Source organism: Diceros bicornis, chromosome 8, assembly GCF_020826845.1.
Source record: "Diceros bicornis minor isolate mBicDic1 chromosome 8, mDicBic1.mat.cur, whole genome shotgun sequence".
Lineage (NCBI taxonomy): Eukaryota > Metazoa > Chordata > Mammalia > Perissodactyla > Rhinocerotidae > Diceros > Diceros bicornis.
Window position 1 is genome coordinate 66,691,340 of NC_080747.1, and position 26,283 is coordinate 66,717,622.

Sequence of the window (26,283 nt, forward strand, 5' to 3'; positions counted from 1 at the left end):
AGTGTATTCTACAAGGCAGAATTTCATCTCTGCTAATTTAAATACATTTTCATTAGATTGAAACAAAGCTCTCAAAAACACTAGTTCTTATAGAAGGCTTTTTATTTTCCAGTTTGTTCTTGATTATCTAACCTTATTTGGAATTAGGAAAGATGAAATAGGCGTTAATCTATGCATGAGAATAATCTGGTATAGAATACCATTATGATTCCTCTCCCAATGAGAAAAAAGCAAAAGTCAAGCTTACTATGTTTAGCATTCAGATGGTGAATATATTTGGCTTTAAGTGTACCATGAATCAAAATTAATTCTAAACCAATTATTACAATGTAGCTAGAAATATGTCTAAGTCAGTAGTACTCAAACTGTTGGCTCTCAGGATTGCTTTACATTCTTAAAAATTATTGGGACCCCCAAAAAGCTTTTGTTTATGTGGATTATATCCATAGATACTCACTGTATTAGAAATTGGAACTGAGAAATTTTTTAAACATGTATTTATTAATGCATTTTAATATAGCAATAATAAACCCATTACATGTTAAATAAATAACATATTTTTATGTATTTTATATTCCTAAACAGAAAAAAATAGTGAGAAGATGAAATTTTTTAATATTTTTGCAAATCTCTGATGTTTAGTTTAAATAGAAGACAGCTAGATCCTCGTATCTGCTTCTGCATTTAATCTGTTTTGATATGATACGTTTTTTGCTGAACTAAATGAAGAAAATTCAGCCTCACTCAGATATGTGGTTGGAAAAGAAAAGAGTATTTGTAATCATCCTTTCAGGCAATTGTGAATATTCGTCTCTGATAATACGCCAAAACTTGACAATTGGTAGTTTCTTAAAGGTTAGTTGCAATGTAGAATCTGAAATCATATCAATGAACTTTTTATACTCTTACATAAAAATTTGTTGGTCTATCTTGCACTTTGAATAGATCTTTACCCACACATGATTTTATAGCATCACACATTGATCATTTGGAAAATAGTGGCTCAGTGAATTATGCAGCTCTCCCAAATATTGACATATTTCATTATACAATATGAAGAAAATCACATTTGAAATCACCAATCTCACCAGAAAAATCTTCAATTGTTGAGAAGCTATCAAGTTCACAGTAACAGATACAAGTTTTCCAAAATTCTAATACTCACTTGAAAGCTTGAATTTTATCATGAGCAACAAATACTCTCAACTGCTTTTTTTGAAGAGAAAGGCTCACTTCATTCATTTTCATGAACATGTCTGCCAGCTACATGAGTCTGAATAACCATAGTTCATCTATCGCTTGTTCTTGGAAGTTAAAACAGTATTTCATGAAAACAACAGGCTAATTTGGCTCACAATTCAATCATATAAGCGCTTTATTTTCATAACAGCCACTGAACATTTATATGCACCAGAAGTATTTTATGCATACTTTCCATTTGTCACATAGAATACTAAAAAGATGTGTACTCAAGGTTTGAGATTTAGTAGACTTAATAATTTTTATTACTTTATCAAGGACATTTTTAGGTGAAACTGGCATTTTACTTCCTGCAGTGTAGACGTACAGTTGTGAAATTATATCACGACTACCAGTACAGCTTGGTGCTCCTGCCTTAATTCTGCACCGTTTTAGCCACCATTGCTCTTGCACAATCAGTGCAGATAAAATCCAGTTAAAAAAGCAAAGAACATCTTAATATTAACTAGGAAGAGTGTTTTGCCTTCTCATATTCCCTTCGAGAACCACCGCTCTTAGTCATTTAAAGCAGCTGAGTCAATAGTAATTAGACTCTCCCATATTCAAAGAAGTGGAGCTTAAAAGGAACAGAGCCAATGAAAAGCAAGTTGCCCCTACCTCCCTCCTGCTGCATTAGAGGAGAGAGACCCAGAGACCAATCAGGAATAGGCTTCCTTCTGATGGACAGAAGCCAGGATGGGGAAAGGAACTTGATAATAAATCTGCAGCGTTCATCTTGCACTTACGCATACCGTGTTTTGAGATCCATCTAGACTATTATGGGCTGAACTGCCTCCCCCCAAAATTCATATGTTGAAGTTCTAACTCCCAATGCCCTAGAATGTGACTGAATTGGGAGATAGGGCCTTTAAAGAGGTAAATAAGGTAAAATGAGGCTCTCTGGATAGACCTTAATCCAATATGACTGGTGTTCTTATGAGAAGAGGAGATTAAGACACAGATAACATGCATGAACAAAGGAAAAACCATGTAAAGATAAAGAAGACAGCCATCTGCAAGCCAAGGGGAGAGATCGCACCAGAAACCAACCCTGCTGACACCTTGATCTTGGACTTCTAGCCTCCAGAACTATAAGAAAATAAATTTCTGTTGTTTAAGCCACTCAGTCTGTGGTATTTCATTATAGCAGCCCTAACAAACTAATATTACATAGACCCTGACAAATCTACCCCAAAGAAGTCAAGAATCTAAAAAAATGGAGATCCAGCAAAATCAAGTCCTGAATCCAAAGGGGCCATTATCACCACCTTCATTGTCAACTACATACATCCTAAGGAAGCCTGGATCAGCAGTTCTCAAACTTTAGAGTTCATAAAGATCATTTAGGGCACTTTCAACCATGCAATTTGCTAAACCCCAACTCCAGAATTCCCAAGTCAGGAGGTATGGGGTGGCTCCCAGGAAGGTGCATCTTAACGAGCATCCCAGGGATTTCAAATAGATATATGATACACAAACTACAATTTGAGGACCATTTGACTGCCAAGGACAGCAGCAACTTGGGATGAAAAGTAGGAAAATATGGAAACTGGTGCTAATTCTCTCTCTTTCTCTTTGAAGAATCCAAATAAATGAAGCTCTTTTCCCACTCCCTTCTAAATGCCTGGTGTTAAAATTCTTAATTTGATTGAGCCAGTGGATGAGCCAGGATAATTGAAACAGGCTGAATGCTGGTAAATTACTCAAACTAGTCCAAAAGCAGCTCTGCAACAGTTCTTTAATCTCTCCAATTTAAAAACATAAGCAAATGAATTCTGTGTTTATTTATATTTTTAGAAATTTAGTTGGGTTTCTATACCATATTAAATGCCATAAACATCTATGGATATAGCCTTTGTATTTAACTCAGTCATGACAGCAAACATGACGCAAAGGACAAGACTTCCATTTATAAAGAGGATTAAAGGCTGTGATGGTTAATTTTATGCATCAGTTTGACTGGGTTAAGGGATGCCCAGATAGCTGGTAAAACACTATTTCTGGGTGTGTCTGTGTGGGTATTTCTGGAAGAGATTAGCGTTGATTCAGTATACTGAGTAAAGAGATCCCCCTCACCAATGTAGGCGGGCATCATCCAATCTGCTGGGAGCCTGAATGGCACATAAAGGAGAAGGAGGGATAAATTTTCTCTCTCTCTTCTTGGGTTGGGACATCCATCTTTTCCTGTCCTCAGACATTGGAGCTCCTGGTTCTTAGACCTTTGGACCTCAGGATTTACACCAGGGGTCCCCTGGTTCTCAGGCCTTCAGACTCAGACTGATTTATATCACTGGCTTTCCTGGTTCTCCAGCTTGCAGGTGGCAGACTGTGGGACTTCTCAGCCTCCATAACTGCATGAGTCAATTTCTTTAATAAATCTCCTCATATATATACATATATACATCCTACTGGTTCTGATTCTCTGGAGAGCCCTGACTAATACAAAAGCCAATCCAATTCCAGAGAAACAGCATTTTCATTTGACTTAAACGAGTTCTTGGATCTTTCCTGGTAAATGTCATAGATATCAGGCCTAGTAAAAAATCACCTGCATTGTATCTATCATACTACACATTTCGTCCCCCATTTACAAACTTGTGGCCTTCTAAAAATTTCTTCCATTAGTTAAATGTTAAGGACTTAGTTTTTTCCCATAGAAATAATTTATAGGCTATAACACAAATGCCTATTTAACCTCTGATATAACTGAAATACTATGAAATTTCAATGAAAAATAGTATACTATCACATTATTAGCAATTATACAATGCACAAGAATAATGAAATCAATTAAGAAACCATTTTGCTTTTTCCATATATATATCTTGCAAAATTGTATGAATCAAAAAGCATACTTAAGTTGAAGAGGATGGAGATTAAGGTAGAAATTGTGGAATTCTGAAGAGGGGTTTTTAGAAATTTCAAGATACAGTATTCACTGCTAATATGTCTGATGCCCCTCACACTCCCCTCCCAAGCAGATGGTTTTGCTTTTCTTGATTCAGGTCCATCCCTAGCATTACTGCGATCTTTAGCAGCCATGAATAGGCTCACTTAGGGTCAGTACTGAGTGGTGAAGAGCTGCAGCAGAACAAAGAAGGGTGCTAAGCAGCTCCCTGGGCAGGGCACACTGCGCCAGGGCCAGCCCTCACTGGGGACTGACTAGTGCCGATTGTCACCTGTGCCCCAGCTTGAAAACACAGAAATAGGGAGAGACAATCAAAAGGAAAAAGAAAAATTTGTCTTTCTCAAACAGTTGAGTAAAAATTAGAAAAGAGAGGAAAAATAGGACAAGGAAGAAAAATAAGAAGAAACTAAAATAAAAATAATAACAAACAACACGAACAACTCACGTTTTTTGAGCACTTAAAAGGTGTTCCCACCACACCATCCAACTTATATTGTTTTACGCGATCCTTGCAACATGGTAAGAAATAAGCATAATTGTATTATCATCTCAATTTTATAGATGGGAAGACTGAGACACAGAAAGCAAAATAATTTGCCCAAAGTCACACTGCTGGTAAGCAGTAGAACCAAGACTTGAACCAGTCCATCTGATTCAAAGCACATGGTCTTAAACACTATACTATTTAGATGAGAAAAATTGCCCAAGGAATTAGCAGAGCCCAGAGTAATGAAAATCAGAGACTATGTGGAAACTGCGTTTCCATGAGTAATTGCTTCAAGAGAAAGAAAGGATGGTCATGGAAAAGAGGTAGTAGGTCAGAAATTTATCCAAGTCAGACTTGAGCCGGCATCTGGCCAAAGACCCCAAGACTGTTGTCCAGAAGCAGTGAATGGCAAGAAGGGAAGGAGAGGAGAGGAGCTTTGCGGTGAGGCAGGTAGAGGAAGAGTTATAAGTAACCACACCACATATGCAAGAAACATTCACAAATTACGTATGCCTAACTTGGGGAACTGGCGCGGTATTTTACTGTAAACTTCAAGACATTTAAATAAAAATAGCCCACCTAATAAGGCTAATCCTCCATCCCTACACACACATAAATACAGAAAAGGAGGCAGCAGCAGAACTTTATAAAAGAAATCCAGAATTTTCTTCTATAATCAAATTATACCAAGCTGTGCCGGAATTCTGACCTTAACTCTTATAGGTCAGTGTTAATTAAAACAGTGTGTCCTGTAAAGTTACTCCAAAGTTGAAAACAGCAAGGGGTGAACGTGATTATGTTTTCCAGACCTATTTATGAAAATGAGTTGTTCTGACATCTAAGTCCGCAGTTGTGATTGAGTACATTTCGTGCAGGACTTTAATGGAAACCAAAGGGGAATTTAAGTGACCGCTCCCAGCAAATATCACCCATTTTCCGCACCAGTGATCCTGCCCACATCGGAGAAGGGGCCTCAGTGTACGATTCCTCTGCTACTCTTGGCAGAATTAGAAAATGTTTTGGTTTGCTCTACCAGCATTAAGAATTCAATTTAAACCCTAGGATGAAACTGACAAGGGAGTGCTCTTAAATATGGGCTATGGTCTGAGTTCCCTAATTGGAGATGCAGGGTAATTTAATGCAATCACTCTGCAAATGGGGTGATCAGCAACCCAATAATTCATGGGAGTTCTTGCCTGCGTTCTTAGCAGGCTGAACTCAGAAGTGTCACCCCATGTTCAGAGGCTGGAACAAGTGACACCTCTGAGCTGATGTGACATTAAGAAAGCCTCCCACTTCATGTCCTTGTCTGCTTGCTTTCCAGAACACAAGAAGAAATGGCTGAAATGGAAAGGTTCCAGAAACAAGAGTGTCTGCCACTTAGTGGTTTGTCGGTGATAACAGCGCAGTCAAGACTGCACAGTATTGAAAGAAGATACTCCCTCGACCTGTGGGTTGTTTTTTAATCCGATTGCCTTTGGAAGAAATCACGAAGACAGTTTAATTCAAAAGGCCTATGACATGCTGAACCGCAATTCCTTCATAATGTGGGGCCACCACCTCCCAGACTGAAGGAGAAGGAAAGTATCTGACTCTCCAACAGAAATGTAAGGAGTCCTTCCTTTTAGAGGAGCATCTATAAATGACCGGGACCAAATTCCTCTCTGGTCACTGAGCTGCTGTCAGGCCCTTCCAGATTCCCTTTCTCCAATTTTATTCTCTTCTCACACCTTGGGTCACTTGACAGCTGTCTGTCAAGGGAAGAAGACTGTCTGTAGGGAAGAAGACTGGATGTTCTAAGCCAGGAGCAGTGGTGGGTTAGCATCAGTGGCTGCCAGACATCTGCTGTTATTGTGCGCCCTTCTTTCTGGGAAGAGTGCTATATTGCTGCATCAGTCAAGCTCCCAGCAGGAAACAGGGGGCCCTCTGAAGCGAGTTTAACGAAGGGATGTTGTGCAGAGGTGTAGACAGGATTAAAGGAAACCAGTAAAGGATGAGGACGCACTCCAGGCTAACAACAGTGGCAAGTGACTATCACCACTGGCCCCACAGGGCCAAGGGGAAGGGGTTCGCACGACCCCTTGAGTGTAGACATGGGAGAGGGCTCTGCCAGAAGCACAACAGCTGCCAGACTGCAGCCCAGCTGGCCAGGAGTCAGAGAACTCTCTCTTCGCACGCTCCCATCACCTGCTGCCACTACCCATTGGCCAAACCCAAGTGGACGCCAGAGGACAAGGGAGGAGGGTCTGTGGAGGCCAGCCTCCTGGTGAGGAGCAGGGAGAAGATGCGTAGAGAACAGATCTGGAGGGACTATGGGACATCTCCAGCACTAGTACGTCAGTCTTTCTTTAGGAAACGCCATATATCCATTCTCCATAGTTGTTCATCAACGTTCAATTTGTGTCAGTTTGCATCGTTCCCTGTTTTATTCAGTGGGTTACAACCTGTCACTATCATTATTTATTTTAAAGCTCAAATTGTCCCAGATGCAACCAGTGGGAGCCCTTCGACCTGCTCCTGAGTCCTTTTGATGTGTCCCTCTCATTCTTTGAGCCCTTCTTACTTTCATGCACAAAATGTTCCAGGCTCTTCTGCTCATCTGATGCCTTCCCTGCCCCAGCGCTTTAATCAACCATTTGTCCAAAGATCCTTGCATCCTTTTAGTGGATAATGGTAATTAGAAATATATAGTGTGTATATATATATATATATGTTTAGAAACCAATATCTACTGCATATACACATTTACATTTATATTTATTTCTACATCTCTCTCTATATATATCTATACACTATCTATCATCGAGAGAGAGAGAAAATCATGAATTCACACCAATACCTCCAATTCCAGTCCAATACCACAGAGTTGATTTTCTTTGTCTCCCTTTCCGTATTTGTAACACATTTCTCTCACAATGAGAACCTGGCTCCCTTGTGAAAGCCTCCACACCCTGCCTGGGCTGGGACACCTCTCCCCAAACCCCAGCCCCACACAGAGAGTCTCCTCACCCTTCTCAGACTCTGACACCTGGCTCTGGACAACCTTCTTTCACGGACACCCTCCTCAGCCCACTGGGCTCCAACACTCCATGCCAGGCCATCTCCTCATCCTGCTTGGTCTCCAACAACCGGCACTGGATGGACACCCTCCTCACCTCACCCGGGTTTGACACAATATACTGAGCAGTCATTCTACCTGGATGCTCTGGTTACCAGACTTGGACTATGACACCCTGCACAGACCACCCTCCTGCTGAAATGCCCTCCTCACCCCACATGGGCTTCAACACCCTGTGCCACCAGCGCCCCCATGTGGATACCCTTCTCACCCCCACTGGGCTCCAACACCCTGCTCTGTGCCGCTATGGCTTCCCACCCCTGCTCCCAGTGAAAACTCCTAGCTTGCTGGGCCCCAATTAATGGCTTTTGGATGAAAGAGTTCAGGAAGGGAAAGGAAAAGAAGGGAAAAAGAAAAGGAACAGAAAGAGACAAAAGTGTTCATTTGAAAGAACACAGACCAAAGGGCATTAGTGGCCAAGTTACCCCCATTATGAAGAGCTGCCTAAGAATGATGCCAATACAGGGGAAAGCAGAGTCAAGAGATGCCGAGAGACAGATTTCCTATATCATTAGAACACCTGGGTCCAGCCATGCCTGAAGCCATGTATACTACCAGATTTTCACTATGGAAAGCAATAAATTAAATTTTGTGCTCAAGCTAGGTTGAGTTGGGATTTCTGTCACTGGCAATTGGAAAAGTCTTAATACATAGAGTTACCTTCGTTGTTAATCTAATTCTTGTCTTGCGCCATAATTCTAATAACTGACTGGTCTTCTGCAATGTACCTAACAATAAGGACCTGTCTTGTATCCCAATTCAAACAACTGGATTTTCACCTTAATAACTTGACAATACAGCCACCATACTACGGGCAGGATCACGTTACTGTCTTCCTGCCCTTCAAGCAGCTCCTGGCTGCTGGTATGTATAAATATTTGTTGACTCTGCCAGGAGGCCACATCTTGCTCTTTACAGGCCCCACTAAGAACTGAAGCCATGTCCCTCAGTCTGAGCCAGGTATCTGGAACTCCATGTCCTTAGAATGCTCACAGACTTCCTCAAGCAAACTGCCTGCCTGAATACTTGAAGTGTGACATATTCTCCTGATAATCATGGTGAAAACTAACACACTGTGCTCTTCTAAGTGCCGCGGGCTGTACATATAGTATCTCATTTAATCCTCACAACAATCCTATGATATAGGTACCACTATTGTCACTCCCATATTAGAAAGAAAACCAGAGCTCAGAGAGGTTACCCAATTTGCCCAAAGGCACCTGTCTAGTCAGTGTCTGTGCCAGGATTTGAAGGCAGACTGCCTGTCTTCAAAGCCGCCTTTCTTTTTTTCTTTTAAATCATCTCTGATTTTTTGAAAATTTTCAGTTATGGTAAATACACATAACATAAAATTTACCATATTACCCATTTTTAAGTATACAGTTGAGTAATGTTAAGTGCATTCACATTATTGTGCAACCAATCTCCAGAACTTTTTCACCTTGCAAAACTTAAACTCTGTACGCATTAAACAATTCCTCATTCCTCACCTCCTCCAGCCCCTGGCAACCACCACTCTACTTTCTGTCTCTGAATTTGACTTATCTAGGAACCTCATATAACTGGGATAGCATAGTATCTGGGTTTTTTTTTGTGACTGGTTTGTTTCAATTAGCATAATGTCTTCAAGATTCATCCATGGTGTAGCATATGTTAGGATTTCCTTCCTTTTTTAGCCTGAATAATATTTTATTATATGTATATACCACATTTTGCTTATTCATTCATCTATTGAGGATACTCAGGTTGCTTCTAAAAGCTGCCCTTCTTAACCACGACACTGAATCATCTCCCAAATGCCTTGCTGCCTGACTGCCCTGTGACCTCTTGGGTGCTGTGGTCCGTCTACTTGCCTTGTTCTTTCTTCCCACAGCCAGCTGGTGCCTCCACCTGGCCCACCCTTAGCACCTATCTAGCCCTGGGGTCGGGGGAGGAGGGCTTTAGCTCTAGGCTCCAGTCTCTCCCTAACTTCCCTGGTTGCTGTAGTTCACCCCTCTATCCTGGCCCTATCGTGAACCATGTCAGCTACAAAGAACAGGGTTTCTAAGGAGTGGTACTCCCCGGCATACAAATTACTTGGGAGACGAATCCTTCCTATCTCTTTTGAACATCCCCCTCAGGCATGCTGCTGACAGAAGCTGGGAAGCTCCTATTACTATTAATAACTCTATAGTAGAGAGGGGAAGAAAGAGCTGTGCTCAAAATAAAACAACGATGAACTCAGCGCACGAACAAGGCCAAGACAAATGACTATAATGTATTCTGGATACGTATGTCTCCAAAGCTAATTAAAGTGCAGAAGTCTAACAGTGAGCATTCTCTGAAAACACAATGCCACAAAGAAAACACTAATAAAGACCAGATATTTTCACATGATAAACTCCAAGGCAAGGGTTATGTCTTAGAGTTCTCTATAGCTCTCTGAAGGCACATAGTAGGCACTTACTCATTTGACAAATGTTTTCAAGTTTCTACTCTAAAATAGGCCCAGGCTTGATGCAGGGGATACAATGGTGAAACAGACACAGGCCTGTCTTCCAGAAGGAACTCAGACAAGTAAACAAACTATTACTATAGTTCAATGAGTCTATCGATCCCTGTCATCAAGCAGTTATGAAACTAACAAAAATCCAGGAAAAGGAACTCCTTTTTTGATTCGCAACTCTCTATTAGCTACTTTTTAGCTAGAGCAAGGGACATGACGCAGGAGAGGCAACCATTTTATTTGCCACAACAAGAGAGGAGGATTACGATTACATAAAGAGCAGTTAGAAATTCACCTCCCTGTGCCCACCCACTCCCCATCCTACATCCTTGAAAAAGCTTTATTTTTTTTCTCTTTGGTTCTGAGATGTCATCCTCTTCTGCACCTTCTTCCCACAGACCATGAAGAATAGCAGAGCCCTGGGGCCGGCCCCGTGGCTTAGCGGTTAAGTGCGCGTGCTCCGCTGCTGGCGGCCCGGGTTCGGATCCCGAGCACGCACCGACGCACCACTTCTCCGGCCATGCTGAGGTCGCGTACCACGTACAGCAACTAGAAGGATGTGCAGCTATGACATACAACTATCTACTGGGGCTTTGGGGGGAAAATAAATAAATAAATAAAAAGAATAGCAGAGCCCTGACGTGGCAGAGGCGCTGCCTGATGGCATTGTGAGGTCTTTTCCTCTCCTCTCTGCAGGGCTCAAAGAGCCAAAACATGCACATACGCACAGAGAACCCTCGCAGCTTATCAGATTGAAGGGTCTCCACGTTCATTCAAACATCCATGCATCACCTGCTGTAACTACCCCACCTGTAGGTAGTTAGTGAACCTGCTATGTGCCACACGCTGTTAGGGACCCAGTGCTGGGCAGTCAGTTCAATTACTGTAGATCTCTACGTGCTATGAAATCAACATTTAGCCCAGTCTAACGCCCAAGCATGTAAAGTATACTCCTCTTTTAAAGTTTGATAAATCTTCAGGTTATTTTCTTCATGCTGGACTGTAGTTGATTTTTATATTTTCCATTTGGTATTTATTTTCCTAGATGGCTTAGATTGACTTTTCCCCAAAATTGCTAACTAGACATTTCAATAATATTAATAGGAGAAAAATCTGACCTTTGCCACTGTTTTATGATATCTCTGGAATCATATAACTAATTTTTTTATGTGAAAGGGCCATAGTTTTTTGAAATACTTCCCACTGCCTTTTCTTTCAGGATAATCCAGTTTCTTTCTCTACTGTCCCCGGGAAGGGACAGAGAAAGGCATGTTAAGGCTTTTTCCACCAGCAGCTCCAGCGAAGACTGAGAGCAAGATAAGACTGGTTACAGGCACTTCTTAGATACACATTATAGTATAATATGAAACATAAACATACATAAAAGTACAAAAGAATGATATATTTTTCAATCTGTGGATGAGTACTAAAATATTTTAACTACTACAGCTTTTTGTGTTTAATATCTGATAAGGATAGCCTCTTAAAATATACTTTTTCAGAATTTCCTCTGTAAATTCTCTTCCTTCTTTTAGATAAACTCCTCTCCCCACCCCAATCAGATTTTAATTGCTGTTGTATTAAGTCTATAAATCATTGCAATTTAGGGAAATCTTTACATGATCTAGTCTTCCCGTCTGTGAGATATTTTCTTTTAATGAACTTGGACAATTATGCTTCCAAAAGTCCCCTTTCAATTCCAGAATATGTGAACCTGGCCAGCCTGACATGCCTCCATGAATAGCATCATCAGAAACACACTTCGCTGATTCCACCAGCAAAATCACAGAACCTAAATGGAGAAAGGAAATGCGGTATACACAGACACACACACACACACACACACACACACACAGGAATATTACTCGGCCATAAAAAAGAAGGAAATCTTGCCATTTGCAACAGCATGGATGGAACCTGAGGGCATTATGCCAAGTGAAATAAGTCGACAGAGAAAGACAAATACTGTATGATCTCACTTATATGTGAAATCTAAAAAAAAAAGAAAAATCCACGAGCTCATAAATATAGTTTGGTGATTGCCAAAGGCAGAAGGTGGGGAGGTAGGCAAAATGGGTGAAGGGGGTTAAAAGGCACAAACTTCCAGTTATAAAATAAATAAGTCCTGGGGATGTAATGTACAGCTTGGAGACTACAGTTAATAATACTGTATTGCATATTTGAAAGTTGCTAAGAGAATAGATCTTAAAAGTTCTCATCACAAAAAGAAAAAGTTTGTAACTATGTGTGATGATGGATGTTAATTTATTGTGGTGATCCTTTCACAGTATATACAAATATCAAATCATTATGTTGTATACCTGAAACTAATATAATATTATATGTCAATTATATCTCAATAAAAAATAAAATAAAATAAAAATACCTCCTAGACAGTGGTGGGTACTCAATGGGAAACTTAGTATTGATTGATTGTAGACTATCCTTTGCTGGAACCTATGTAGTATAAGAAATCTTTAAGAAAAATATTTAAATATAAAATAAAAGTTACATAGTAAAAAAAATAATAAATCATAGAGCTTCATCAGAAAACAGTTCCCTGAGTCCTCTCAATCATTGGCCAATACCATTAAGGTGCTTCCTAAAGTTAGGAGCTGAAGCTACAGTTCCTGCCCTCAAGAGTCTTATAATTTAGTTGGATAGGTGTGTAATGTGCCCAGAAAGAAAAATAACCATAAAAGATGGCATATATGAAATATCAAATATGCAGTACCTATAGGAAGAGCTAAAGTGATAAAGAGGGCTGAGACCACTGCTTAGAAGAAGAAGCAAGTGTGAGTAGGACTTGAGGGGGCCTGGAACAGTGGAGTCCTGTTGAGACATGTAAAGATAAGAGCACAGCACAATGTCAGGCATATAAGTAGTCAATGAGGATGCAGTAGCCAGGCAGGGGCAACGCCATGGACAAGCGAACAGCTGGCTGAATAAATGCATATGGTGTCCCTGGGGAATAACGAGTTGACCAATTTCTCCACAAGGTTATGGAGAACAGATAGAAGAGGTGGAGAAAGTAGGGCAGTTTCAAACTGGTAAGGGCTCATGGACAATCTCACCTAAATTTTCTATCAGGGGCTCACAACTACCTGGATTTGTTGTTATTGTTCAATTCAATTCCATAAACATTTATGGAGCCCCTATACATTCCAGGCATTGTGCACTCAGGATGTAAACACGAGTAGGCCATCCTCTCTGAACTCAAGGATCTATCTCCGAGTGGAAGGGTCAAACATATAAGCAAATGACTGCCAGTCAGTGTGGCAGGTGTTATGAGAGAAATACAGCCTCCTAGAATGGGAGCACAAAGGGAGAATGTCTGGGAAGGCTTCTGGGAGGTGGTGGTGCTTAGGCTGAGTTTGGGGATGAACAGGAATTGGTAAGCACTGGGAGGAAGAAGGGGATCCCAGGAAGAGATAGTGAAAAGCTGTGAGAACTTGAGTCCGGGACCGCACACAGGTCAGTGTGTCTGAAAGGCAGAGCCTAAGAGGCAGGAGGGGCAGGAGGTGGGTACAGCGAACCAGAAAAGTAAGCAGGGCTCTGTTTATTCAAAGGAGCCTAGACTTTACCCCATAGGCAAGGGGGAGCCATTGAAGACTTTTACATAGAAAGAATGGCATCATCAGATTCCTTTTTGGACAGAAAACTCTGGCAGTATTAAAGAGGTCTAGGATGGAGTTAGGAGAGTTGGTAGGATTTTACTCATGTTGCTTTTTTATTGCTAGCTTTAGTAGTAATGTGGGTTTGGCCCTATAGCAAGTACCTAAACTCAGTTATCTTCCTAGCTCTGGTATAAAACAGTTAGACACCTTGGACAAGTCATTTTTCCTCAGTGGCCCTCAGTTTCCTCATTGCAAAATGGAGAAGCTATATGAGGTGATCCCTAAGCTCCAGACAGTGATCATTCTTCAAGCCCCCTCACTTAGCCTCAAAGAAAGGCTGAGTATGTAGAATAGAAGGGAGGGTTTTCAGTTATTAAGTCTTTACCTTGATTTCTATGGAAAGTAAATCAATTTAAATGATCATTTCATCAAAGATTTTCTTTTTATGTTTTATCTAAGTCATAGGGAGGCTTAATAATTCCCAGAAAATTGTTTACGTACTGCGTGTGTTTGCATGGACTTTAAATTAAACTGCATTTATGAAAACCCTGTGAGCCCTTTGGATTAAATACTATATTTCACTCCTAAGAATTATGCCAGTGCACAGAGTGCACCCAGAGGAACGTTCACTCTCTGATTGCTTATGCAACCTCCCAGTCCTAGCTCAGCCCAGTTTTATTAAAATCTCTATTAGCACAACTCAGTTATGATTAAATATTCTTCCTACTTTTTCAAGAAGAAAAGAATGCAGCTAACTCTTGATAGCCTGTGTCAACTGGGGACATGGATCACAGAATAAATGAAACCCATAAATAATCCAGAACCCTCATTTAAGCCAACAGCTTCAATCTCCTTCCTCAACGAACCTTTTCCAAGATCTGCAAACAAATATTCAAACTGACTTAAATGAGACTTCTTTGTGCAAAGTCAGCTCTAGGCAAAATTTGGAGGTGACCACCTGCTACCCTCTACCCCCAGAACCCCACTGCCTCTTTGCCCTATATCCCACTCATAATAATCTTCCTAAATGCCAAATTGCAGTCGTTATCTTATCTGACCATTCTGTACCTCCTGAGCTGCTAACTACTCGTATTTTCCTGAATCTCTTCCCTTGGTCTCCACCTCTCCTCTCCTTCGGTTCTCCTCATACTTTGTCAATCACACTATTTGGGGATATCTTTTATGTCAGTCCCTCCCCACTGCTACCAGTTCATTTTTTCTCTATATGGTCTTTCTGGGAAATATCATCCACATTCACGGGTTTAATTATATGCCACATAAAAATAGCTCTCTCTGAGCTCTTTCTGACATTTACTAGATGCTCAGTAAATGCTTATGAAATTGCATTGAACAAAAAATGGCTGTGTGATGCTAATATGAAGTTTAAGTAAGACTGTATATGGAATGCGTCACTGCCTAGTTCATCTCTCCCATGTCTCTCTCTCACACCTTTTCTCCATAACTATATGAATCTCTGTGCACCTACTGCTCCTCTGTGACCAATAATTGTGTACCACCCTACCTTTCCAGCCCATATCTCAGCAGAATTCCTGCTCCCATGTACTTCACGCATCAGACAGAGCAGTTGTCTGATAGGCTGTGACTTAAAGCACTATGGCTTTGCTAATGGCTTCGTCCTCTTCTCAACTCCAATTCATCTTTCAAAACCCACTTGCAACGTCAGGTCTTCTATGAAGGCTTATCCAGCTCTCTCTTTCTAGCCAAGCAGAATTATTAACTTTCACCAATGGACTCTAAAAACACACTTTAGTTATACCAATTTGTGATAGCATTTAGCACACTGAAAAATAGTTGATGGTATACTGGTCCATCTCCTTAACTAGACTGCAAACTCCTTGAAAGTGGGGACCATATTGTATTCAATTTTGTATCTCAAGTGACTAGCACGGTGCCTGACATGTAGAGATTATATCCATTCCACCAAGGTAAAGGGCTTTACCTGGACAAAAAGGATACGTACTCATGGATCATGTTGGGCAGGCTTCAGATGGGGGCTTGGAATGAACACTTGGGCCAGAGTGAGGGAGCTGGCAGTCTGGGGAGAGGCTATTATGAACTGAGACATGGTACTAGAGACGTAGATCTTTCCTGCCTATACATATTCCTTTCAAAGGGAATGTGATCCACTCACAACACCTGCTGCCTCCATGACCATGTCCCCATCACATGACCTCACTCCTCACCTCAGGCACAGATGACTTGCCCAAAGGTGGACAAGTGACCCAATGAGAAGCCAACAAATAGGCTGGGAAGTGGCCTATGGCCTGGCTCAGAAAGATGAGCAGGGTCAGTAAGATCTCTCTGTCAGGAATTCAGAAATGGAAGGCAGTTTGAAGTAGTTAGTGATGGGAACTAAAGCTTAAGGGTTGTAATATAAAAGGGTCCTAGAGAGTGTTGGCCATGAGGACTTTTCAAAAACCCAACTTACAAGTAAGCAGAGTAACCAAACTGCAGAGGATAGAACATACGACAGAGAATAGCAGGCATCCCAGGAGAGAAATCATACAGTTCATAAGCGAGAAAGACAGAGAGAATGAGAGAGCAAGATTCTCAATGGCTTCCCAGTTCTCATTTCTGTGAGCTCTAGTTCCTGTCTTTGGTTACCCATTATATAATCTCCTTTTTCTTAGCCTTTCCTGAGTGAAACTCTGTCCCTTAAAAACAGTTGAAATAAAATAAAGAAGGCTGAAGGAAAGGAAGTATAAAGATGCTGAAGACAAACTTTATCAGTTTTATAATTTGCCTACAGCTAAATCTGTATGTAAGAAAACGAGAGCCAATTATTGCTTCTCCTTTTCTTGAATCCTACTTCATAGCCCCTGCTCTCAGAACCCATAACTCCAGCTGCTAATCCTAGAGCCATGGATAAATTGCATCCTTGAAATAAACAGACTTTTTATTATGTCTGGGAAATCAACTATTATTTTTAACATTTCTGTGGGACAATGAATTCCAAAATGATTCACTCAACACTTACTTACTGAATACCCACTGTGCACAGACAGTGAGCAAGGAACTTGTTTAACAGTAATTGTCTCTGTTCTCACGGAGTTAACATACTGGTTGGGAAAGGGGAAATACATAAGCAAACAGACAAACAAGCAATGTGTTTACGTGTTATAAATGAAACAAGCAAGAAACTGAGAAAGAGAATAACGAGAGAAACCTAGGAGGCAAGCAGTGTGTTGCAAGCAAGCAACAGACAAACAAGCAATGTGTTTATGTGTTATAAATGAAACAAGCAAGAAACTGAGAAAGAGAATAACAAGAGAAACCTAGGAGGCAAGGCCTCTGAAGAGGTGAGAGTTGAACCAAGACCTACAGGATAGAAAGCAGCGAGCCATGTGAACACTGGGCATCCAGAGAGGCAGCAGAGCCCAGATGTGCTCTGTGTTCAGAGAGTGCAGATGTGTTCAAGAAACTGATCAGTGTTGGCTGAAGAATAGAAAGCAAGTAGTTGAGGAGGGAGGCAGAAGCCATATCATGCAAGATTTTGTAACCCATTATAAGGATTTTGGATTTTGCTCCAAGTACAATGGGAAGCTACTGATGAATTATAACCAGGAGAATAAAATGGTCTGATAAATATTTTTTGAAATATTCTTATCTCTGGATGGATAATAAGTGGGAGGAGACACGAATGGAAGACAGCAGGCCAGTTAGGATACTAACGCAATAGTACAGGTGAACAGTAAGAATGTCTTGGGACTAAGAAAATGGCAACATCCGTGGATAAAGTGGATGGATTCAAGATATTTCAGAATCAATAGGGCTTGCTTGTATGTATGTATCCACAGGACTGGTTTGCAGAGTATATGTGAGGTGTATCAGGAACAATTCATAGAGTTCTGGAATGAATGGCTGGGTGGATGTGGCGCCATTTGTAGAAATGGGGGAAACTGGAGGGGGGGATGGATTTGGAGAAGAAAATAAAGAGTTCCATTTAGGATATATACTTTGAGACCCTTGTGAGGCGTCTCAGCGGAGAAGTCAAGCAGGCAGATTACCTTTTGAACATAATGTTTGGTAAATCAATGGCTGCCTGCCTTAATATTTAGTTATTTCAACTATTTTTTAAACAGTTAAGGATATTTCACCTTTATCTTTCGTTTTTCATGTCTTCCCTTGTGACACTTAAAAAAAAAGGAGGTTCAAAAATGTGGGGACTAATTCTGTTTCTCAATTCACAGTCACATATTATAATGGTCTAAATAGGGATAATTGTAATTAAAAGAAATACGGTCATGGATAGCCTCTGTATTATTTATCAATGACTAAATATAAGAAACACAAAGTTGCAAACACAGCACTGAACTTGTTTATAGAGAATCTTATGCAGAAATTTCATAAACATAGATTATACGTAGGTAAGGCACAATTATTTTTCTACTCCACAGGGTGTCAATGTTGAATGCTGCATTAAAATTATATAAACATATGATAGATCTATGACTATCTTAGGGGCAGCCTTCTTACCAAGGAGGGGATCCTTGTAGTACTGCCACTGAGAGCTGACTTTCCATTCCTGACAACAAAAGTTTGTGGAATCAACCACATAAAAACACCAAGACAAAGAGAGGTGGTCAGCAACAGCATCACACAAAACCAGCACAGGATGCTCGATAAGCTACGTCTCTGAGTAGAGGTTTTGTAAATCAAACCCAGTTTTCCTGTTGACTCACATTTTGCCTAAAGAGAAGCTTATCTTTGTTTCTGACTAATCTCTAATTGATAGTGGCTCCTAACTCTTCACATTCATGTTCCTTTTCTCTTTAGTCACTTTGAATTAATTAATGCTACCTAAATGGGTATTTTAATGCCCAGGGAATAACTGTGTAAAAAAATACTACAGTGAATCTTTTCCTTAAAGCACAGGATCCTTTGAAATGTAGATACTGATCTTCTAATTTTCCTGTTTAATTAGTTAGAAAATGTAATATGAGTACCAAATAATAAAACCTTTGTTTTCTTAAAATGACAGATGACACAAAATGCTATGACCAGTATTTCCACGCTTTCACTATTTTGGTTTCCCCCTCCCAACTATTAAGATGATGGAAAGAAATATACAGGAAGTCTAGACTCTGAAAGTATCTAGTAAAAGCCACCTCATGTTCTTCACAAGACGGTCTTTTCCTAAGTCAGAGCAGTCCCCATAAACTTCACAAGAAGGGCTCAGAGACCCCCATAGTAGAAAAAATTCCTGAGGTTCCAAAATACATACCCTCCTCTGCTACTTACTCTGTTATAAAACTTCTATTTGGATTTCTCCAACCATAAGTCTCAGTCAGGAGACCTACACTCCCACCTGCCTAGCAATTTCTTAGGACTGAGGTATGTCCATCACTTCCTACAAAATCTGCTTGCTGGTCTATTCCAAAGGTCTAAAGGAAGATTCCACTTTTCCTGGATTCAAAACGCTTTGACTTGGCTTTAGGGTCACAACTGTCCTTCATCTATCCCCATTTAGACATCAGCTCTTTGAAAGACTTTCAGGAATTTCAGCCACTAAATGGAAATTCCCCAATTATATATTTAAAACCTCCCTTTTCCCAAAAAGACTGCCTGATACTTCTATGACACCACTGTAGACGTGCTATGATTTTAGGGATCCTGCCGACTATGCCAAGTTATTGAGATTCACTTTCAGGTGTCATAGGGGCTGCTCCCATAATCACCTGGATGCTTAAATTGGAATTTTATTAACATATTTTGCTGAGTCAGAGAGATCTGTCTTCAAACATGAGCTCTACCATATTTCTGTTTGTATGTCCTTGACTATGCTCTTTCTAAACCTCATTTCTAAGCTTTGGGCCTTGATTTCTTCATCTGTAAAATGAGAGTACTAATAATAGCCACTTCATAGGGTTGCTATAGGGTTAAAGGAGAAAATGCTATAAATCATTTACCACATTTCCTGGCAGAGAGCCAGCAGACAAGATACAACAGTTGTTAAGGTGGTGGTGGTGGTAGTGGTGCTGGTGGTGATTGTTAGCTAAGGCATAATCTTCATATGCCCTCATGATATTTCTTAATTAACTTGAATACACAAGTTCTCTAGCCATAACTCAGCCCAAGATACTTTCATCTAAGACCACATCAAAATATAGCAAGAAACTCTGATGTGGCTCCATAGATTGCTTCACGTGGGCTATGTCCTAAAAGACAGGAATGCTGTCCCAAGACCTCAACTTCCTTTTTGTGACTGAATGCTGCATGGTGAAACATCTCATACCTCTCTGTATTCTTCATTGGATCTCTCTTTTCCCTCCCCAACTGTCAATTCCATTTCCCAAATAATTATCAACATGTATATGAAAATCCATACAGCTTCACAGGGCAGAGACCCACACAAGTATTCTCCAGGACTCTGAAGCACTTGGACAGCCACTCCTGCCACAGGAACCAAAAGGCGGCTGGGAGAGGAGCACGTTTCAGGATCACAAAAGCAGCAGAAGTGGCCATGACAGAACTTGCATTAAGTGAAAGATTCACTAGATATACTACGTATTTCCAGTATGATGAAAAAGGAAAAAGAAGGTCTCAGACAATTATTTTTGCAACATATGCAATACCTGACACATTTCAAAAAGCCCCAAATTAATTGAAAGTAAGTGAGGGGCCGCCCCATGGCTTAGCGGTTATGTGCGCGCACTCCGCTACTGGCGGCCCGGGTTCGGAACCCGGGCGCGCACCGACGCACCGCTTGTCTGGCCATGCTGAGGTGGCGTCCCACATACAGCAACTAGAAGGCTGTGCAACTATGATATACAACTATCTACTGGGGCTTTGGGGAGAAAAAGGGAAAAAAAAGGAGGAAGATTGGCAATAGATGTTAGCTCAGGGCTGGTCTTCCTCGGCAAAAAGAGGAGGATTGGCATGGATGTTAGCTCAGGGCTGATCTTCCTCACACACACAAAAAAAGAAAGTAAGTGAATTCTCAGGGGAAAAATTATTCCATTTTCTGAGAAAGTATTCAGTACTTGAACAGGTAGTTATGGTTTATTAAGTTGGTACGTATTTGGAAGCTGTCTCCCTTTCACAGATGTTACAAGTGTGACATGTTTTGTTTTGTTTTTGGCTTCAGATCTACCTAATGATCTCGACTCCTCAAATTTCATTGTGATGCTAAACGGTAACTGATGACTGGCATCAAAATGTTACAATACTATTTGACAACCCTATAAAAGTATTTTGGCCAAAAGTAGATCATTGCATAGCCCCTCGTGATTGGTATTGTATTTGTGGAAGAAAAGCCTACTGACTACTACCCAGAATTGAACAGGAACTTTGGTAAACTAATGTCTGCTTTCAGGGTTATCCTTGATGTCACCAGGGCCCATTCTGACCCATCAGTTTGTGGAGAAAAATTGGATCCCAATATGAGAACCAAAATCCTAACTGCTCAGGGAAATTCTTGATTGCTTTCATCTCTTCTCAAATCTCTTCACTTCATGCTTTACCAGAGGCCAGGAAAGTAAGAATCCTAGATGCCATGCTTCAGAGACTTGCAGTTAGACAATGGCACCAAGAGTATAGAAGAAATTGCACGGACAGTGGTTCAGAATAGAGCTGCCTGAGATATAATATCGGCCTCTCGAGGGGGACATGTGCTTTTCTAGAAGAAGAATGTTGTACTTAATGTCCCTACAGACCTCTCTTGGATCTTTAATAGCACTAAAAAGATCCAGGAAGCAAACAAAGAAAATTGGGTAATGTGGCTAGTAACTCCATATCTGGTTCTGTGGGCCCTTCACATTTGGTATGGGATCTAATCTCTTGGTTTAATCCTGGCATTCTCGACTTCTGGCTGAGGAGCAGATTATAAAACCTGATCATAATCCTTCTCTTAGTATTTGTGTCACAGTGTTCAGATGTGTGATCTCCAGAGTTTTAAATGCTGCTGTGCAGCATCTGATCCATCAAATGATCTAACAAGAATTATCGAGCAAAAAGAGCAGGAAAACTTGGTACTTACAAAGGTAGAAACAACTGCCCCAGTTACTTGATATGCAATTGTGACATGACACCTCAACACTGGTGAAGATCTGGATTGCTCACACTCCCAGACATAAATGATCTATCCTTCAGTTCAGGCTGAAGAATGGCCACAAGGGGGACCCTGGGAACCCAAACCGTCTACCTCCAGACACAGCTTAGACACTAAGGAACTACCTTGGAATTACCTACTTTCACACACACATACACACATGCACACACCCACACACAGAGCTGTCTACATTAACATGACTTTACTATTCCATTGTCTTCATTAGCATTACTTTACTATCCCAGGAGACACTGCCAAGGCAAGTAACTTGACTGTTTATCACAAGAATTTCCCAAAAGGTCATCAACTCTTCAATAAGTATGAACACTCTTGGACCCCCTCATCTTGCTATTTTCACCAATCCTAAACTGTTATATTGCCATCATTATTCAGTCTTAATCAAGTCCCTTCATTGAGAGACCCACCTTAAATCAAACTTAAATCAAACTTCCAATTCTCAATAAAATCCAACCTTGCCTTTCCCCATCTAAGACACTGCCAAGGCTCTGTCAAGATGGTGTTCTCCTCCACCATGGTAAGCAATAGACTCAGCTCTGTCTTGTCAGTTGCTTGGGTTGGCAATACTTTGTAAGCCAGCATTAGACTATTAGAAAGAGATGTAAATTTTGGAGTCAGAAAACTTGTTTAGATTCTGGCTTTAACATCCACTACATGTGAAACTGAACACTGAGGTTCCTTGTTTGTAATTTGATGATAAGAAAATAACTTCCTCATAAGGTTGAAGATTAGATCAAATAATATATGCACATAAAAGTACTTTTTAAGTTTTAAAGCTGTACACAAATGTTAGTTATTACTACTATTAAGCAGGATATTCATCAAATGGCTGTCCATCAGGGCCACCAGTAGCCATGTTAAGTCCTGTGACTGCCACACACCACATAACCAGATGTAGACTCCTGGGTAACCAGGGGCTCCCTACTCCCTACAAAGAATAGCTTGCTCTGGTCAAAACATCATCATAATAATACCCCACTTTTTCATATAAAATCTTCACTACACTTTTTTCAACAATAAAAAAAATAAAAATCAAGGTCATTATAACTAATAAGCTCTAATATATTTCCAAAATGTATATTGCAGCAAGTGAATATAAAAATGGAAAGCTGAATCTATTAAATTAATCTTTATTTAAGGCACTGCCTATCAACAATTTTTGAAAGAAAAATTTGAAGTATTTGAATAAGTTAGAAGTTTATTATATCGTTGTTATATATAATTCAAATAGATTTTGAAAAACACAACTGTATAATTAATCCTTATGAATCAGGTATCTATGGAAATAACTACATTTCAGTATAAAAATAGCCATTTATTCAGTTATCTGCCTGTTCACAAGGAGGATTATTTTTCTCCAGACAATTTGGCTTTTTGACACAGTCTCTAAAAGGCAATTTTCTCGTCTTTTTGGGAAACAGATATTACTTGACACTGCAAAACACTCCCCAAATCCACCTGGCTTAAAGATCACTTTAAGATAAGAATTTATTTCTTCTCAACTAAAATAATTATTGGAGAAGCACTTCCAAAAATAAAAGACATTCCACACAGGGATGGTGAAGTAACAAAACACATAGTCATTGCGAGCCAAAGATAAACCTGAACTTCATGCAATCCAGGGAAAGACAGACAAGATGTTCTTCCAGAACTATGTAATACTAGAAACGGAAGTTTAGTGAAACTTTAAGTGAATCATAAAGAACGAATAAATGAGGTTTGGGGCTGCTAAGACATTTCTATGGAATTTTTGTTAATCCTAGATTCATTCTGAAGGCGACCTGAAGCCATCGGCATGAGGCAGTGGTTAGGAGCACTGGTGCTAGAGTCAGATCACACTCCATCCTTCTCTGTGCCCCAGGAGGCTGAGCCATAGGGCCTGCATCAATGGGTTTTTTTTGTCCTCTGGCTTCTAGTGGGATTCAGCCAATGGAAGGCACCAGCAGAATATCCAGGGGCAGAAGGAGAGAGAGGTTGGGTATTTACTCCCCGGCTCTTTTCCCGCAGAGTCTCTGGGCCTGGCAACAAATCTCTCCCAAAATCCACAGATCCTGTCAGGCAGCCCTCTCCATATAGCTTTGGATCCAGTGCCCTAGCCCCTCAATCCTAGGGGTAGAAATGGCTCCCACTATTGCTAACTCTGTGTTGGTTTCCCTACACCCCGCCAACACTCTTGTGAATAATCCTTTTAATAATTCTCCTCCAATTACCCAATGTGTTTCTTGCCAAGACCTTGACTTGGCAAGTTATCTAACACCTCTGTGCTTCAGTGTCTGCATCTGCAAAACCAGGCTAGTAAGAGTATCAACCTTATAGGATTGTTGCCAGTGCCCAGCTCATAGGAAACTCTCAATTGCTGTTACCTACAAGTATATTGTCTCCTATCATTACTCAAATAGTGTGAATTCTTCTTTCAAGACAAAAAAAAAATACCCTTCACTTTGCATAATAATAATATTTGGCAGAATGCTTGTGATCCTTCTGTCCTTATAAATGAGATTTTATTGTTATTGACCCCTATAGTCTTACAATCTTGGTAACCCCCTAATGTTCCTCTTCTATCTCCTGCTTTAGCAGTGACTAAGCTAGCTTTCTTTATCCAAATACAAGATATAAACAGAAAGCAACATGAAATAAAGCAAAGCTCAACATTAAATAAATCAATCTCTTAAAGGGACTTTGGGGAGAGGGAAGAGAGAAAACAGATTTTAACAATGTCTAAACATGCTTCCTGAGGGACACACGTCCACCGATCTGAAAGGTTTTATTGGCAGTGTGAAAGTTTCATACATGAAAAATAATGATCATTAGCTCTTCCATGACAACTGTGGTTGGCCTATGATATCCATCATGCTCCTGGGGTTCATAGCTTTTTCACAATTCCAATCCCTTGGTGCAAGACATTAGTGGGTATTGATGCTATTTTAATTGTTTCTCACATAAAGTCCAGTGCCACTTGTCACAAAGTCCACATACACTAAAGATCATTATTGAACTTTTGGGAGCTCTGTATATATGAAGCAATTCTGAACTGGCCCTGCAATTTTAACCAAGGTCATGCAAGTGAAAGCCTTGGCAATTTGGTTTGATTAGCAGGGTCAGTTTGAGTGCGACCTCAGATCAAATAAGATTTTAAAAAGTGGCAGATGTGTACTAAAATGCCTGGAAAAATCAAAAAAGCATGAAGACATATCATAGAGCTTATATTTCATATGAATAACCAAATAGCTTTTATTTGAATTATAATTTTCTTTGTCAAGTAAAGACCCTCAATTTCACAGGTCAAAATAAGTATTATTTTTGAAGCCTGAAATAGCTTAAGCCCTAGGAACATTACAGTGGGACTCTGTTTTAATCATTCTCAACATTTAAAGTAAGCCTAAAAATATCACTAATGGTCTAATTCTAGTTCTAGAGAACCAGAAGAAATACATTTTTCTGCACAATCTATATAGAGTATCTGTAGCCTTTCAGACAAGAGTCTGGTCTTTAACATATAGAGATGTAGCTTTTAATGTTGTCTTTATGTCAAAGTGGGAAACTATAAATAAATACATGTCTTCATTTATTTATGTATCCACACATACACACGTATACATAAGTACACAATGTATTCCAGAAATTCTAAAATGCAAATTTTTTCACATGTTAACATCTTTCAAATTGAGATGCATTTTATAATCTAATAATATGACATTATTATAACATAATAATTATTATAGTGCAGCATTTTTTCTAATTTAGCATTACATACCTTAATGATACATCTTACAATCAACAGTATCTTAGATTGTATGTGTATGTCTGTGTGTGTCTTACTCCAATTGTTTTCTTTGATTGTTGTTTTAGCACTTGTATCTTTTATGTGCTTCCTTAGGTAATTTTAATCTCAAAGTCACAGGTTTATAAATCTTGTAAACAAACCTTAATTATCAGGAGAAAACAAGCAAAGTCAATGATGAAACATGTTGTCAACACTCGCCATACAGAAATTAAACTCTGAATTTGTTGAGCTGATTGTAGCGTAACCAAACTTCAGGAACAAAGTTCCAAGAGGAAACACAGCCAATGAGCCACACCATCTCCATAGCAGAAAATAATGACCCATGAAACTAACTGAAGGTTATCAGGCTCAAACTTCATGGATACATTATCATCCTTACAAATGATTAAAAAGACTTTCGATGCATGAATGCACGGAACTAAATGTTATATAACATTTAGATACACAGGCAATGCATAGTTTCAAATCCATGCTATTAAAACCACGAGTGCTAAAACTAATTACATCTGCTCTATGCTTAACCACTGATAGATTGAGTTGGTCCCACTCAGTCTCA

General features: G+C 40.0%; 1 protein-coding gene across 4 annotated transcripts in view; it reads right to left on the reverse strand.

The window, feature by feature from the left end:
* The window catches only part of RASGEF1B (RasGEF domain family member 1B), a 563,361-nt gene that overhangs the window by 421,484 nt on the left and 115,594 nt on the right, over positions 1-26,283 (reverse strand). The window lies entirely within an intron of this gene.